General features: G+C 36.5%; 1 long non-coding RNA gene and 1 pseudogene across 2 annotated transcripts; one reads left to right on the top strand and one right to left on the bottom strand.

The window, feature by feature from the left end:
* Window positions 1–3289: 3289 nt before the first annotated feature.
* LOC116105640 lies at window positions 3290–6410 on the bottom strand. 2 transcript variants are annotated; one of them, XR_004124100.1, is made up of 4 exons: window positions 6194–6410; window positions 3898–4995; window positions 3586–3793; window positions 3290–3500 (listed from the first exon to the last, which is right to left on the bottom strand). It is a non-coding gene; the product is annotated as an uncharacterized LOC116105640 (long non-coding RNA). The 2 variants fall into 2 exon arrangements; XR_004124101.1 differs by lacking the exon at window positions 3586–3793.
* Window positions 6411–13828: 7418 nt separating this feature from the next.
* On the top strand, window positions 13829–16300 carry LOC116105618 (annotated as a pseudogene).
* The last annotated feature ends 1050 nt before the right edge of the window (window positions 16301–17350 follow it).

The following is a 17350-nucleotide window of genomic DNA, read 5'->3' on the forward strand; positions in this document are numbered from 1 at the left end:
TTTTTTGGATGTAAACGATGCTCGACGTACTAATGACAATAATATTGTAATAACTACTTTCTACTAGTATACTTTAGAACATATACGATGAAAACATACATATATAGCATATAAAAAATAGTTGGGCCCAAATTTTTCTTTACTTATAAAAAATAATTCTTTACATATACCCAAAATAACATGTACAAAAACTTTAGCAACGGTGGACAGTGATTCCATTTCTCTTTGCTTTTCGACGTCCATCCAACTGCTTCTCACCTATTTCCTGCAAAACATGGAAAAACAACGGGGTGAGCACAAAAATGCTTAGTAAGTAAATCATTTTCTCTTCTATCCCCGCAACTTCCTCTTTGGTTCTTTCCTTACTTATTTCTTTTCTTCTTAATTCTTTCTCTTTTCTTTCTCCGTTTCTAATTCTCACGGCTCTTTCTTTCTTTCTAATTCTTGTTGTTCTTTCTTTCTCTCGGTTCGTTCTTTCTATTCTCTCCAACCATGAGGGAAGTTATGGTAATATGCATGAATGAAATGCATATGCAATAATGCATAGAAATGCATTTTCTTTCTTCTTTTCTATTTCTTATTCTGTTTCTTTTATTTTCTTTCTATTAGTTTCTTTTCTTGCTTGCTCAAGCTCCTCTTTTCTTTCTTGTTTTTTCTTTTCTTTTCTTTTTCTTTGCTTATTCAAGCTTTCTCATTCTTTCTTATTCTTTCTTTTCTTATGTTTTTTCTTTCTTATTCTTTGCTGATCGGATTCGGTTGATGCATGGATTCAGAACCCTAGCCGTGGGAGTGAGTACAGTCCTCATCTACATGCACTCTTGCAGACCGTACAAATTCTTTCTTTCTTCTTAGGCCACTCATTTAAGGTGGCGTGCATGTAGGAATTCTTCTTGGTACAACCCTCATCCACATACACTCTTACAGGTCGTATAAATTCTTCTTCTTCTTATGCCACTCAATTAAGGTGGTGTGTATGTGGGAATTTCTTCTTCTTACCACTCACGAGTTCCCCATCGCAACAACCTATTCTTTTCTCTTCTTTAATACTTTTTCTTTCTTTAATTCTTTAGTGTTTTTCTTTCTTGTTCTTTATTCTTATGAATTCTTTATTCTTTCTTGAAGGTCCCATGCATATGTAAGTATATGCATATGGATGGCTCATGCTTATGTTTCTTTCTTAAGTGCAATTATGCAATGCAAAAATGCTATGTTGCACAAAATAAGTTTCTCTACTTATGCACAAGCTTCTCTTAGGCATTTCATCAAACATCATGCATGCATACTTCAAGTCTACTTTAACTATACTTCTCCTTCTTTCTTACACCATCCATAATGAGAGTAAAACTCCCTTGAATCATCTCAAATCATAGCCAAGAAAATACAATTCATAAATGCTCTTAAACTCCCTCTAAATTCAAACCAACTTCTATCAACTCAACCAACCATTCTCATGAAGAAAACCCACTCATGGATCATCATCAAACTCAATAACAAGTTTCATACACAAATCTCAAGCATATGGACTTCATATAAAATTCACATAAAACAATCTTTATGTTTTACTTGCTCAAACAAGGGGTTAGGGTTGGATTTACTTACCTTATGCTTGAGTAGTCTTCACTAAGGCTCTCTACACTTGTTGGACTTAAACTTTCTCTTATTTCCTAAGCATAAACTTAGTAAGAACTTAACCCTTACATAAATAAATCTCATATCTAGAGCAAGGATTCTTACCTCTTGTTGCTTAGGATCAATTCCTTATCAAGTTTCAACCAAAAGCCTTTAAAAATCCTTGAAAGATTGAGAGAAGAATTGAGAGAAAATGGAGAATGGAAGAGGCAGTGGAATAAGGAAAAATGAAGGGGTTTATAAAACTAAACCCTTAATATCTCATATTATAGGCATACTTTCCCATTTTACCCTTACACTTTATTGGAAATTCTATCTTTGTCATTTAGTCATTTACACTAATGCCCTTACCTTTATTACATTCTCCATCCATTTTTCTTATTTTGCATTCCCCACAGTTTCAACTAATTAGGGGTAGAATGATTATTTTGCCCCTAAGGAAGATTTCTCTAGAATTTTCTCACGGTTCTTCGCCTCGGCGAAGTTCTGACATCAATTTGGAAAAAAGTTCATTATCGCGGCGAAGTTTGCAATTGTCGATTTTTCAATCTTTTCCCTTGAAATAAGCAAAACGAAGGGCATAAAATCAACAATAACTCATTTCCATTTAACTTAGGCCAACAGACAACATTTAAAAGACAAATAAACTTGAGTAAACGATGTATCTCAAAGTGGGCGTTACAAATATCGAGAAGAATGTTGGGACTTGGGAATATGATTAACTAAATGAGCTTGATGTTGTGGGATTAGGAAAGAGTTTAGTCATCATGTTTTAATATGTGTTCTTGATCGTTTTTGCTTGTGTTGATGTCATGTTTACCTTGAATAAAATCGATGTTTCAGTTTGTTTCCATGGTCATGCATTTTTTATTTTATTTTTGCTTCAACCAGGTCTTGTATACCTTATCTTCATTTACTTTGATTTTATATTTCATTTTAATTTGTTTTCGTTTGTTTATAATGATAATGAAATAGAAATCAATGTATTGTTTAATTTTTATGTTTATAATGAGCTTGCATAAATTATTATTATTTTTTTTTCGTTTCTTAATGGGACAACCAAAATGTTTTTAATTTCTGATGCTACAGTAAGAATGATTTATTTGTAAAGTTTAATCTTCTGGTGATAAGATTTGGTAGATGCAACTATTACAGATGTGTTTTGACAATTGATAAGGGGTGTATTGATACTACTATCATTATACCCAAAAGGTGTTATAAGATTTTTGTTGTGTGGTGTTGGTTGGAGTTTAGGAAAATCCATTGGAAAACATGATTTTCCTAAAATTTTATTAATGTGGTTGAATGGAAATAGTGACTATGTGACGGCGGTAGCAATGGTTGGATGGCGACAATGATTTGGTGGCAATGGTGGTGGCAGGGGTGGCGACGGCAATTTACAATGTATTGCTTGAAAATCTATCCTTCAAATAATTACAATACAAAACAAAATATACTTCCAAAGATAACATAATCAAGAGAAAACATCATTGAAGAATAGAGAGCATGCAGACATGTTTCCAACAAACAATATTGCAATGTTTAGGAACCCGACCCGTCTGCTAATCCAGCCAGGGAGTCGGGTCGCAATTCAAAAGGTCCAACTGGTCGATTGGATCAGTGATGTCATCATGACAAAAAAAATTAAAAAAATTCAAAATTAAAAAAAAAAAATTCCATTAGAATCATATAACCAAAGTTTACTACTGATTACATCAAATACATAAACATTCAACAAAATATGAATATCAAATCCATCAAAAAGACTTCCATTACAATTATGATCTATATCAAATACATAAACAAAAAGATATTCAATTCCATCATTTATTGATTTTGCTCTGCATTAATATCATCATCATCATCACCATCTACAAAAATTTCAACAACAAATGAAAGTCATAAGTTAAAAGTTAAAACTTCTAATTTTAAATTAATTTAATTTAAAATAACTACCTTGTGAAGCATTTCCTAAGTTTGAATTATATTCATAATGATCACCGACACCGACAAGAATAAATCTTTCTCCATAAAGTGTTTGTTCCAATTCTTAATAATTAAGATCACCATTCTCCTCTTCATCGTCAACCATCCAAAATTTAGTTTTATCTATATTTTCATAATCAATATGATCAACACTCATTTTAATTTCTTGTAAAACCTCCTGAAAGACCATAGTTAAATTAAATATTAAAAGTATGACATATAAAATTATCAATGAAAATATGAGATAATACTTGAGTAATCCATAATTGCCAAAGATTGTACCTATTTTTCAAATGCAATTTGTAATCAACAAAAACAAGATCATTTAACCATCGATGCTCCAATCTATTTTGCTTCTTTGAATGTATGTGTTCAAAAACACTCCAAATTCGCTCACACCCTGAAGAGGTTGAAGTTTGGCTTAGAATTTGAATTGAAAACTTCTGAAAAATAGGAATACTATACCCATATGTCCTCCATCATTCACCTAATTGCAAATTAGGCATAAGAAATAAACGTATTAATCTCATAAGTCATAACTCAGAAATCGGACTTAAAATTAGAAGTTTAAAACTGAGAAATTAATAACTATTACGTATCAGGTCATGTGGTTTTGGAGGTTTGAAGGGCAAGTTCACGAGAAAAGCTTTCCTCACGGTCTCGAAATATCCCACTATCATCCACTAACTTTGACTTGCTCACGTTAAACATACTTGCTTTCCTCTCAATAGCATCAAGGATGGAGATAAACTGAATTCACAGCATTCATTGGGATGCAAGAATCATAAAAGAACCTGCAAAAGCCATGTCTGTTCTCCATTTAGCTTCTTTTCTCACCAAAACAATCCTAATTGAGGGCTGAGACCCAACAGTAGTCTGTGGAGCAAAATAATCACCAATCCCAATCGGTCTATTTCTCTTAGTGTTTGTACATTGTTTTTTATATCCCGAATCACCTTCATTAATGGTCATTTCTGATAGAGGGACCTCTTGACAAGTTTCACCATTCATGTCACCCTCAAACCCATATACAACAGCACCATAAGGATTTGCATGCGAAACTCAACTTTTTCTTTATTTTTTCCCCAGTTTCTTTTATTGCCTCTCGCATTTGGAATGCAACATCATAGGGAACTTTTGAGCACTTTCCAACATCCCCCTTTATTCCCACGAGATGTAGTTTCATTCGATAAATACCTCCACCTCTAATTGTCTTGCCACAATATAAACATGTTAATATCCTTCTTCCATTTCCATCAAGGCTATCAACATGTGCCCATGCAACATCATTCTTTCCTCGAACAGATTGTGAGAAAGCACCCATGGACGTAGAATGATGCGTAGACCCAGATGATAACATTCTTGGTCTTTATCTCTTCCCTGGCAACCAACAAAAACAATAAATAAAATCAATGTCATTCTTGGACTAGAAGGTTAAGATAACATGATATCAATTTCAATTAATGCTTGTGCATACTTGCGTGGGGGTCTTTTGAATGACTAATGGAGAGTGGTTAGGTGGATTCCTTAAAAAAAAAAAAAAAAAAAAAAATATGTTTTTATAATAATGAATGAATACTTAGTTTAGTGGTTACCCACCCAAATCCATTATTTTTATTTGAGAATTTTTGATTAATTTATGTAATCAAGAAACTGGAAGCAACACAAACAGTTGAAATGCTATAGAAGTAAAGAAAAAGACTAAAGAAAGCAAGTAAGAAAAATGAATGGACACTATCATTTCATCAACTATGTATGATGTTGACATGCAATTCTCCCTAAGCTGCTTAATCATATTGCAGCTGGGTCCGACCCGCTAATCTAAACCCAGCTCCATTAACACCATCCAATCCTTGAGCACAAACAAAAAAATAGTAAATAAATCAATTATTTAATTAGACTTTATCTTTTCTATAAACAATTCTCATACTAGTCGGGTTTTCTTAGTTTGAAAGAATCCTATGTTATGTGTTTATTATTATATGTATGTGATCAGGATTGAGATCTGACTGCAACCAGTAGAACAATATCATTTTAGCTCATAATTTCCTTGCTTATTCATGGTATAAATCCCAAGTTGTTGGTCATGATAAGTGATGAATTTAATCTCCAAATAATGAAAAAGTTTAATATTTTCTACATTAACAAAAGATCTTACTTCTGAAAGAGACATAATTGAAAATATGGCAACAAAAGGAAAAGGCAAGGCTGCCTATACAAAACCAAAAGGAAAAAAAACAAAAAAAAAAACAAAAAAGCCCAACCCAACCCAAGAACCTCTAACCCAACCAGCAAGAGAAGGGGCCAGCACCAAATCCAAAAACACAAACAATAAAAACGAAACAGTCAAAAACCAACCAGCAAGAGAAGGGGCCTAGTAGCACCAACCGCAAGCAGCAGAAACATAAAAATCCAAAGCAACCAACAAAAACCAAACAACAGTAGGAGAAAAAAAAAACGCAAGCTTCAGCGCCATCAGCCAACACTCCAAAACAAACCAAATCACCTCATCAAAAAATCGACATTATATATGAAAACTAATTTAATCACAAGTTCGCAAAAAGAGAGGGGAAGAAACCTTCGATAGTGGAGTCCGGAGAGATCGAAGGCTACAGAAGATTTGTGCGATTGAGTGGTTTCTTCAATCGATTTGTGATTCGATTGATTTGTGCAAGAAGAGAGAAGAACCAGAGAAGTTTCGATCAATTTGTATGAGAAGAGTGAAGGTTGCAGAGAAGAGAGTGAATATTTGAGCGAATGGAGAGTGAATTTTGGGTTTAGGGTTCAAAAAACCGGTTTTTTATATAAGTGACCCAGTTTGGGGTCCAAACCGGTGGGTTATTATTGTTTCACCAGTCCAAAGCTGGGCTAAAGCGGGTTTACCACAAAAGCTGGGTTTTATATTGAATCGGACCAGTGGAGGGCTCGGGTCTTGATCTAACCGGTTAAACTGACTGGTCCATGACGGTTTCCTAATCATTGCAATATTGCATGGTTTAAGGAAGACTTTTTTTTTAATTAAAATGAAAAAGAGTATGTTGAATTAAAGTTATCCCCCTTTTTTTTTCTATTGGAAGCCATGCAATCTGCAAACATTTAATTATATTAAAACGTTACTGTTAAGTGACTAAACCCTGAATCATAACAACATCAACCAAATTAGTGACAAACAATAACCAAATTAGTAACAAACAATAGTGTTTTTTTTAAAATAATAGTAAATAAAAAAATTACTAAGCCACTTAACAATAACCAAATAATACCCAAAACTCATAACAATCAGGAACTTCAAATAATTTCACCTAGATCATTCAAACAAAAAATTTCATCCTAAAACCTTTGTCACTACTATAAGCTTATCCAATTTCTTATATCAATATTGGATAACCCTTGAATGATATTCATTGTCTGATTAATATCATTGTCTACATTTCTTATTCTTTCACTCATTTCACCACTCTTAAAATCCTTGTTAATATTTGACATATAAATGTCTTGACTTATGTTCAGATCAAAATAACGTACATTTTCATTAACAGTCGCATGCTTGTTACCTGCACTATGGTATTCCACCTAAAGAGCAAACCAAAATGTTTTTAAAATCTAAATCAAGTTAAAATGTGGTGTCAATGACAATAAACAATATCATACAATGATTGTACTTGACTTGGAACAATTGAATTGGTGTTGTTGGTTGGTCAACCTCGTCATCTCCCTCTCCAACCTCTTGCTCTACTCTGACCTTCTCCGCCTCGACATGCTTGTTGACTCTTGGCTACATTATTTTGGCGGAGTTTGCATCGTGATCTGTATCAATTACTCCATGGACGTCCATAACTCCGCATCACAAATGGATCAAAGACAATTGTATTTCTTCCATTTCTTCTCCTATTGTCATCATCTAGTTGCCTCACAATAACATCATCTGAGTTCTTTTCTTGCACATTCATCTCTTCATGCCAATTCAACAATTTTGCCTTCAAGTCTTCCAACCTCTTGTCCAGGTACTCCAATTTGTTCTTGTTGTCAAGGAAACAATAATATGCTTTTTGAAATTTCTTATCCATCCTTTTATACGTTTCATACTCTTCTGTCATGTCCGGATACTCTCCTATGAAAATGATATAGTTGTGTCATTGATAAAGTCTTTCCTCCACCTCCTTATCAGATAACGCTCATTGATCATGGTAATGTCTTTTACAAACAATATCTTAAAAATATGGCAATAAAGGATTCCCTTTGATTCAAATTTCCTGCAATTACATTAAAATTTGATAAGGAAAGAAAAATCAAACATTAAAATTTTGCTTGTCTAAATGAAACCAAACACAATGAAACCAATATTGCACCAGGACTGTAAACTGAATTCATTTCCTGTTTCCAATAACTACCATGAAACCAAATTTTCAAAAGCTTGATTTATAATATGTAATTTCAGTAAATTATAGAATATTCAGGTTCCAACCTATATCACACGTAATTTTAGTAACATTTACCATATACTAAAGTAACTACAGTATATTACTCATGTCAATAACATTTCATTAATGTTAGACTATAAAATATGTACCCTAAATTCATAATTCAGACCTATATCACACGTAAAAGACTCTGAAAATTTTGAAAGAAAGTAAAACAAGGATTATCACACGTAATACTTCTAAAAAAGAAAGAAAAAAAATTTCTGCATGAACTTATAATCACACCATAACAATTGTCCATCTTTTATAGACTCGACTTCATAAGTGAACTCCTTGTGATACTGGTCATTCACTATACATCTCTCTGTCACCTTGAACTTCTCAACACCATCTTCCTACACTTCCTCATCGATATGAGGAGTTATATCGCAGTACAAATGCTCCTTATTTCATCCTAAACAACCTTGAACATTTCGTTTGTCAATGCTCGTTAAAACTGCCTCTCCCATTTAAATTCAGAAATGCACTTAATCACTATATCGTTTCTTCTAAAATCAGCATAAAATTCCTTCTCCATCTTATCGCGCATAGTAATCTCATATTGATCCAGAAATTGTTTAAGCATGCTCATCGAATTCACGTATCCATCAGAATATGCATGCATGCCCTTACTCCTTTGAGTTGATAGCTCTAGCCCAGAATATGTTGTTTAAATAGATTAGCACCCAATTTGCCCTCTCCTTGAAAAGCTTCGACAACCATTCATTTTCCTACAGCCCATGCCTCTCTACGAATCCATTCCAATTGCTCTCGAACCTCTTAACAGTTAAGCTGTCATATGTGACAGCTTTAAACTCATGAACTACAGTACCATAGTCTGCAACACTCTTAAACTTCTTTAGGACTTTACATAGAATATGTCATAAGCAAAATCTATGAACAGTATTTGGCATGACTTCTGAGATCGCTTTCTTGATCCTTTCACATTAATAAGTCATTATGGCTTTTGGATGAACATCTCTCATTGCTAACAGCCAACAAGTGAACAACCATTTAAAAGTATCAATATCCTCATGTGAAATCAAGGCACAACCTAATAGAATGGATTATCCATAGTGGTTGATGACAAAATATGGAATGCACAAATTCCTTGATTCATGCTGGTTGTGATCAAAGAGCAATTCTCTCATTCAATCAATCCATAATTTATGTGATTGATTGAATAATTACATTTAATTGTATTCATTGTTTTCCATTTTTACAATTACAAAAGGTGTATAAATTAGCACTATACAGATTAATACATAATAAGAAATACAGAAATCTTTTCCTCTTTTCTCTTCTCTTGGCATACTTTGGCAGTATCAACATTCTGAACTGCTACTCTTTGCCTCTTCATATCAATTCCTGACATGGTATCAGAGCCATAATCTTCACGCTTCCGCACAAACAAGCCTTTCCTTTCTGTTCCTGCAATCAAACAGAAAACTCGTTTTAGTGTTTTAATTTTTTGTAAATGGCAGATAATCCAAACCCAACTCAAACTCAATCAACTGCAGCAAACCAAACAAATGCAAATCCCATTTCCACCGGCCTAGACCCAACCCAAACCAGTTCAATCCCAATCGGCCCAAACACACAAACCAGGCCTGACCCAGCCCATTACCCATATGGAATGATGGGTTATGACCCGGATTCTTTTACCCGCACCGACCCAACTCCTCTTGGAATACCGGGTCACATCCCAGAATCTGGTTCACAAACGGGTACGGATCCAAATCCCTACCCGTATCCATTTCGCTTCATCCCAGCCAACAGCAACGGTCGCCCTGAACCAGGTGACGTTCTGTTTTTGCCAGTTTCCAATGGACCAGAATTGGTCCTCATCAAACAAACCCTTATGGGTTCAGACAACTATGCATCATAGGCTCGCGATTTCCAGCGAGCTCTCATCGCAAAAGACAAAGAGCTTTTCCTGGACAAAGCTTCCAACCACCACCACAGCCACATCTCCAATGCCACTGGAACCGCTGCAACACACTGGTCCGCTCATGGATCAGTAATTGCATCTCTATAGACGTCTCGGTCGGACTCCCACCAACAGAGATGGTCGTCGATATATGGGCATACATCAAAGAAATGTATGGGAAACTCGATCTCGCTAAAACGTACACCCTCCGGCAGCGATTGATCGAACTCAAACAAGGAAACGCTTCAGTGACCACCTATTTCAATCGACTCTCTGTCGTTTGGAACGAGTTGGACGCTGCTGAGGAATCTCTTGAAGGGCCGTTGGAAACCCTCCACCAGTACCAACGAATCCGCGATCGCGATCGTCTATCACATTTTTTGCTCGGGTTGAACGAAAGCTTTTATGCTTTTCGCACCCAAGTTCTGGCCACTTCTCCACCACCTTCCCTTCGTCGGAGTTTTCAACTGGTGGTACAGGATGAGAGCCAATGCCAATTGAACTCCGATCAGCCATCCACTAACTCTCTGGTTTTTGCAAGGCCTAAGGAAAACGACGATGCGCGCTCGCGGCTAGGGCAACCTGCAAAGGAAAAAGGCATGAATTTATATGTAGAGATGAAAGGCCCAGATTTCATCTCTACATCTGACGGTCAGAAGCTGGTTGCGTTTTTAAACGCATCTAACGGCTCAAATCGAGCCATGTCACAATCAGAGTCAAACAGGCCAACCAACTGGTCAACTGGCCCAAGCCTTGGTCAAACGGATCCAGAAACGGGTCCAATGGGTCTGACAATTCACGCTCTAATCGGGGGCGATTATATTGTGACTATTGCAAACGGACCAATCATGATCGAGACCATTGCTAGAAATTACATGGACGCCCTAAAGACAAAAATAACAATTTTTCTTCTTTTCAGGTTGATTCAGTTTCTTCCAGCAATCCGCAAGCACCCGTTCTCACTTCGGATCAATATAATCAATTGCTTCAGCTTTTGAATAATGGTCCCACCGCACCTACAGCGTCTTATGCAGGTACTTCCTACTGTTTCAATTTAGTTACTACTGACATGTGGATTATTGATTTAGGGGCTAGTGATCACATCATTTGTAATCCAAAATTTTTCCACTCTGTTTGCACTACCTCATCCACATCTGTTCGCATGCTGAACGGAAACATAATCTCGGCCACTCACATAGGCACTGTCCAATTATCCAAAAATTTATTCCTTAAAAATGCTCTATGTGTCCCTACCTTTCATTTTAACCTCATATCAGTATCAAAACTATGTGAATACAATACTTGCACTGTAAAATTCTGTCCTAACGCATGTAAATTTCAGGACCCTTCGACTAGGAAACTGATAGGCTTGGGTAAGGTTCATAGAGGTCTATACTATTGGGCACCAGCAAAGTCTTCTAGAATTTTTCATCCATGTATCACACCCAATAAAATTACCAATTGTAATGCAACAATTAATAAAAACTCTTTTATTCTCCATCAAAGGTTAGGTCACAACGCTACTATTCCCCAACCTCACTGTCTCATCTGTCCGTTAGCTAAACAAGCCCGAATTACTTTTCCACATAGCACTTCCACTACGACACAACCTTTTGCCCTAATCCATCTTGATATTTGGGGACCTTATCACACTCCAAATCATGATGGCTCCCGTTTTTTTCTCACCATTGTTGATGACTTTTCCTGGGGTACATGGACTTTTCTCATGCAATCCAAAGCTCAAACACTTACCCACATCACATATTTTCTAGCCATGGTCAACACACAATTTCATACCTCTGTCCAAAGGATTAGAGCAGACAATGCTAGAGAATTCTATAATCATAATTATTCATCCCTTTTTTCATCACTCGGGATACTGCATGAAAGCTCTTGCACCTATACACCCCAACAAAATGGGGTTGTCGAATGAAAACACCATCATCTCCTAGAAGTCGCCCGTGCCCTCAAACACCAAGCCCACCTACCTATCTATTTTTGGGGAGAATGTGTGATCACTGCTACCTACCTGATCAACCGCATGCCCAGTAGAGTCCTTCATGGGAAGACCCCTTATGAGGTATTATTTCAGAAGCAACCATCTCTTGATCATCTTCGAGTATTTGGTTGTCTTTGTTATGCTGCCACTCTTGGATCACATGATAAGTTTGGTACTCTGGCTACCCGTTGTGTTTTTATGGGATATCCTATGCTTCAGAAAGGATACAGGCTATATGGTCCAGTTACCAACAAGTTTTTGATCTCTCGAGATGTTGTATTTCATGAAGATATTTTTCCATTTGCCACAAAAGACACTGTTCCATCATCATCACCATCACCTCCAGTGTTCCCTGACAATGATACCCTTCAAGATCCTCTGTTCACTATGGTTCCTAATCCACCAGTTTTTCAGCCTAATACTCCTACTATTGACCCTGACACAACCAACACTGATAACACTACAGCAGACCCACCAGATCAACTCCTTATTCCTCCACCCAGCTCTCCTCTTCAAGCTCCTACTGATCCTGTCCGCCGCAGCACTCGTTAGCCCAAACCACCAATTTGGGCCGCCGATTATGAGTGTCCCACCATTTCAGATCCTTCAACTCCACTGTATCCCACCTCAAACTATGTGACTTATGATCATCTCTCTCCTATATATAGAGCTTGCATCAGTAACATCTCCGCAGAAAGAGAACCCACTAGTTACTCAGAGGCTATTCAACACTCTCACCGGCGTCAAGCCATGGCTGCTGAGCTTACTGCTCTCTCTCAGAATCATACTTAGGATCTCATGCCTCACCCCTCCCATAGAAAACCTATTGGCTGTAAATGGGTCTACAAAATCAAGTATCGTGCTGATGGCTCCATAGAACGGTACAAAGCTCGCTTAGTGGCCAAGGGATACACTCAGTGGGAAGGTTTTGATTATCAGGACACTTTTTCCCCAGTAGCCAAACATGTCACCGTTCGTACTTTTCTTACAGTTGTTTCTGTCCGTGACTGGCCTCTCCATCAAATGGACGTTCATAATGCCTTTCTTCATGGGGATCTTCATGAAGAAATATACATGTTTCTTCCGCCGGGATTACGCAGACAGAGGGAGAACACAGTATGTCGTCTGCAGAAATCCCTATATGGGCTAAAACAAGCATCCCGACAATGGAATGAGAAATTCAGTAAAGCTCTCACTGGCATAGGATTTGTTCAGTCCAAACATGACTATGCATTATTCACTTGGAACAAAGGTAAAACTTTTATTGCTCTCATCATATATGTCGATGACATTCTTATTACAGGGAATGATGAAACATGTATCAAATCCTTAAATGAGCATCTTAACAGACAATTCCGAATAAAGGATTTAGGAGAGCCAAAGTATTTCCTAGGCATTGAAATTGCAAGATCCCCAGCAGGAATATCCCTTAGCCAACGAAAATATGTCTTGGAACTTATTTCTGATTCAGGACTATCAGGATGCAAGCCAAGTATCATTCCAGTAGAACAGAATACAAAGCTGACTACTCAAGAATATGACAGTGGGATATCATCTTCCGAAAATGATCCACCACTAGAAGATCCTACAAAGTATCAAAGACTTGTTGGGCGATTGATCTATCTCACCATGACTCGTCCAGATATTAGTTATGCAGTCCACATTCTTAGCCAGTTCATGCATGGAACCAAACAATCTCACATGGATGCAGCAATAAACGTTCTAAAGTACTTGAAAGGATGTCCTGGATTAGGACTCCTCCTTCCCCGAAATAAAGAATTAGTTGTCACAGCTCATTGTGACTCAGACTAGGCCATATGTCCAATGACAAGAAAGTCACTTACAGGGTTCTGCATCAAGTTAGGGGGAGCTCTTATTTCTTGGAAGACCAAGAAACAATTAACAATATCTATATCTTCAGCAGAAGCCGAATACAGAGCCATGGCCAAAACAACATGTGAGATCATCTGGATTTTGGGGTTATTGGAAGATCTAAAGGTACAAGTAAGAAAGCCTGTCCTTTTATACTGTGATAACAAAGCTGCAAATGACATCGCAGCAAATCCAATATTCCATGAAAGAACAAAACAGATAGAGATTGATTGCCACTTTGTCAGAAACAAGATACAAGAAGGGGTAATCAAGACTTTGTACATTTGTACTTTAGAACAACCAGCAGACATTTTCACAAAGCCATTATGCAGCAGACAACATTCATATTTACTTAGCAAGCTTGGAGTTTTTGACATTTACAAACCACAAGCTTGAGGGGGAGTAACAAAATATGGAATGCACAAATTCCTTGATTCATGCTGGTTGTGATCAAGGAGCAATTCTCTCATTCAATCAATCCATAATTTATGTGATTGACTGAATAATTACATTTAATTGTATTCATTGTTTTCCATTTTTACAATTACAAAAGGTGTATAAATTAGCACTGTACAGATTAATACATAATAAGAAATACAGAAATCTTTTCCTCTTTTCTCTTCTCTCGGCATACTTTGGCTGTATCAACATCCTGAACTGCTACTCTTTGCCTCTTCATATCAATTCCTGACAGTTGATGCCCATAAATGTCGCGAATGGCATTTTGTATTGGTTCACTAAGTATGTTATGTCGAAGCTAACAACATCATTGAACTCCTCATAAGTAGCTTTGGAACAAGGATGAAACCAAATGACATTGTACAACCTAGAATCATTGTCAACATCAATCAAGTGAAAAAAATCTTTATTCCTTTGCCGCATCGACAAGAATAATTGGTGGATTGACTAAACATCACCTTCTGCGAGTCTCGCCTCTTTTTTTTTTTTTTTTCAATGAAATTGCGACAATCCTTTGACAAACATGTTGGATTCTCTGGCCCACCAGATTGGACTTCAAGCAACCTAATGCTTTTACAAGGCCTGATCTCAATAATATCATTAGCCTCTAGATTTCTCCTCACTTCAGGATTCAAATTCCTGTGCCCTGCCATGAGCCTACACATTGATGGATCCAAATCATGATTGTGATTTGTCTGAACTTTTGTAACCCACTTACCCAAAAAAAACTTTTGTAACCTTCCACAGTATGTTCATGTATGAAAAAGCTTGTAAAATGTTTAAAATTAAGCAAAACTCTAGAATTGTTATTGATGTTATTGAAGCTTATAAGAAAGAAGAGTGTGTTGTTAGTGTTAAGACAATGAAAGTGCTTTTAAATTTATGTAAAAAAGCTAGCCTTGCTAACGAGACTTTGTGGGTATTGAGAAAATGCCTGAATTCAATTTAAGAGCTGATACTATCATGTATAATATAGTTATTAGGTTATTTTGTGAAAAGGGTGATATGGTTATGGCTCATAAATTGATGAAAGAGATGGGTTTGATTGATCTTTACCCCGATATGATCACAAATGTGTCAATGATTATAGGGTTTTGCAATGTAGGTAGGTTAGAGGATGCTTGTGCGTTGCTTAAGGCCATGAGAGGACATGGTTGTGCTCCCAATGCAGTTGCATATTCAACTCTTCTTAATGGAATTTGTAAGTTGGGGAGTATGAAGATGGCATTGGAATTGTCAGGGGAAATGGAGAAAGAAGCTGGGGATTGTAGTTCTAATGTTGTCACTTACTCATCTGTCATTCAGATTTTTTGCAAAAAGGGTAGGGTAATGGAGGGTTTGGGGGTTTTGGATAGAATACAAGCTTATGGTTGTGCTGCTAATCGTGTCACAGTCAGTACTTTGATTAAAGGCCTTTGCCTTGACGGTATAGAGGAAGCATATAAGTTAATTGATAAAGTTGTTGCAGGGGGTAGTGTTTTGCATGGAGATTACTACAATTCTCTAGTGATTGCATTGGTTAGGATTAAAAGACTCAAGGAAGCTGATAAGCTCTTTAGGAAGATGTTAGCTAGTGGCATGAAACCTAATGGTTTGGCATGTAGTGTTATGATTAAAGAACTTTGTTTAGAGGGATGAGTGGTGGATGGTTTCTACTTATACGAGGAAATTGAGAAGCTTGGATGCTTATCTTCAATTGACTCTAACATCCATTCTATCCTCTTAGATGGGCTTTGTCAAGAAAGCCATTCGTTGGAAGCTTCAAAGCTTGCAAGATTTATGCTGGAAAGAAGAATTCGGCTGCAAGCTCCATATGTTGATAAAGTAGTTACACACTTGAAGAAATCTGGAGACAAAGACCTAATTACATGTCTCACTAGGATTGGAGGGTGGTTTTATGCAAACAAAAAAAAATTGTTAGCCTTGGGGGCTCCTGTTTGCTGTCTGAGAGCAGGGTTGGGATAGTAAAGTCAGAAACTTTTGAAATAAGAAGTTACTCAGGTTTAGTTTGTAGATTTTCGTGGACTACTAAGTCACTTTCCAGATTAGCATTAAAAATGTGAAACTTGGAGCAGAAGTGAAATAGTGTTGTAAATCCAATCTGAATATCAATTGGCCTAAAACTCATGATCCAGGTCTTAATGGGATTTCTATTCTACCCAGGCATGTCTTTATCTATCTATTTTTCTTCCGGTTTGGAGCTTGCTTTGAGGTAACTCTTTCTTTTTCCCCTGAGCTTACCTATTCTTAAGACTGCTCAGGCTAATCAGTTAATGGTTCTTTGTTTTGAAATTCTTTTCTGTTGCTACCTTTCAATTTATATTTTTGGTCTTTTACTTGTTCTTTATTCTGGGGAGCAGTGTTATGCAACGGAAACATAAACTCTAACGTTGGCTATTGAATATAATAACAACAAGTAGTAAAGCATAAATAAATAGCCAAAATTAAATGCAAAAATAAAGAATACCAAGAATTAACGAGGTTCGATATTGAAACCTACGTCCTCGGGCGCTGCAAAAGAAAACTCCGCTATCTCCAAACAATATTACAAACTTTTGGGCAATACAACAAATACCCAAAACAAATGGGAGATACAACAAAACTTACAAACTAAAGGGTCCTTAAAGAAAGAACCTTAAACAAAAGAAGTATAATGGAATTACAACTTGGGATACAAATAACAATGATTTAGGTCCTTATATATAGGCCCCGAAAGTTTCCCACTTTTCATTCCCAAGCAATGTGGGACAAACTAACATTTTGGCCTATTACATATAAATCCTTAAACCTTTTTCTATTATCACTTCTACCCCCATGTGATTTGCTAAATGAGCAATTTTTCCAACAAGCAGGACAAAAAAAAGTGTAGAGCTCTGTCAATTAAAATTTCTGTAAATCTTAGCTTGATAATTGATGAACCAACAAGGATTGCATGATTGAAAAATATTTTCTTCCGGATGGTGGCTTGCTACTTTGTCCCAAGATTTTATGTTAGTCTGACAGTTTGTTGAACTA

This window comes from Pistacia vera, unplaced genomic scaffold (genome assembly GCF_008641045.1).
Source record: "Pistacia vera cultivar Batoury unplaced genomic scaffold, PisVer_v2 Contig501, whole genome shotgun sequence".
NCBI lineage: Eukaryota > Viridiplantae > Streptophyta > Magnoliopsida > Sapindales > Anacardiaceae > Pistacia > Pistacia vera.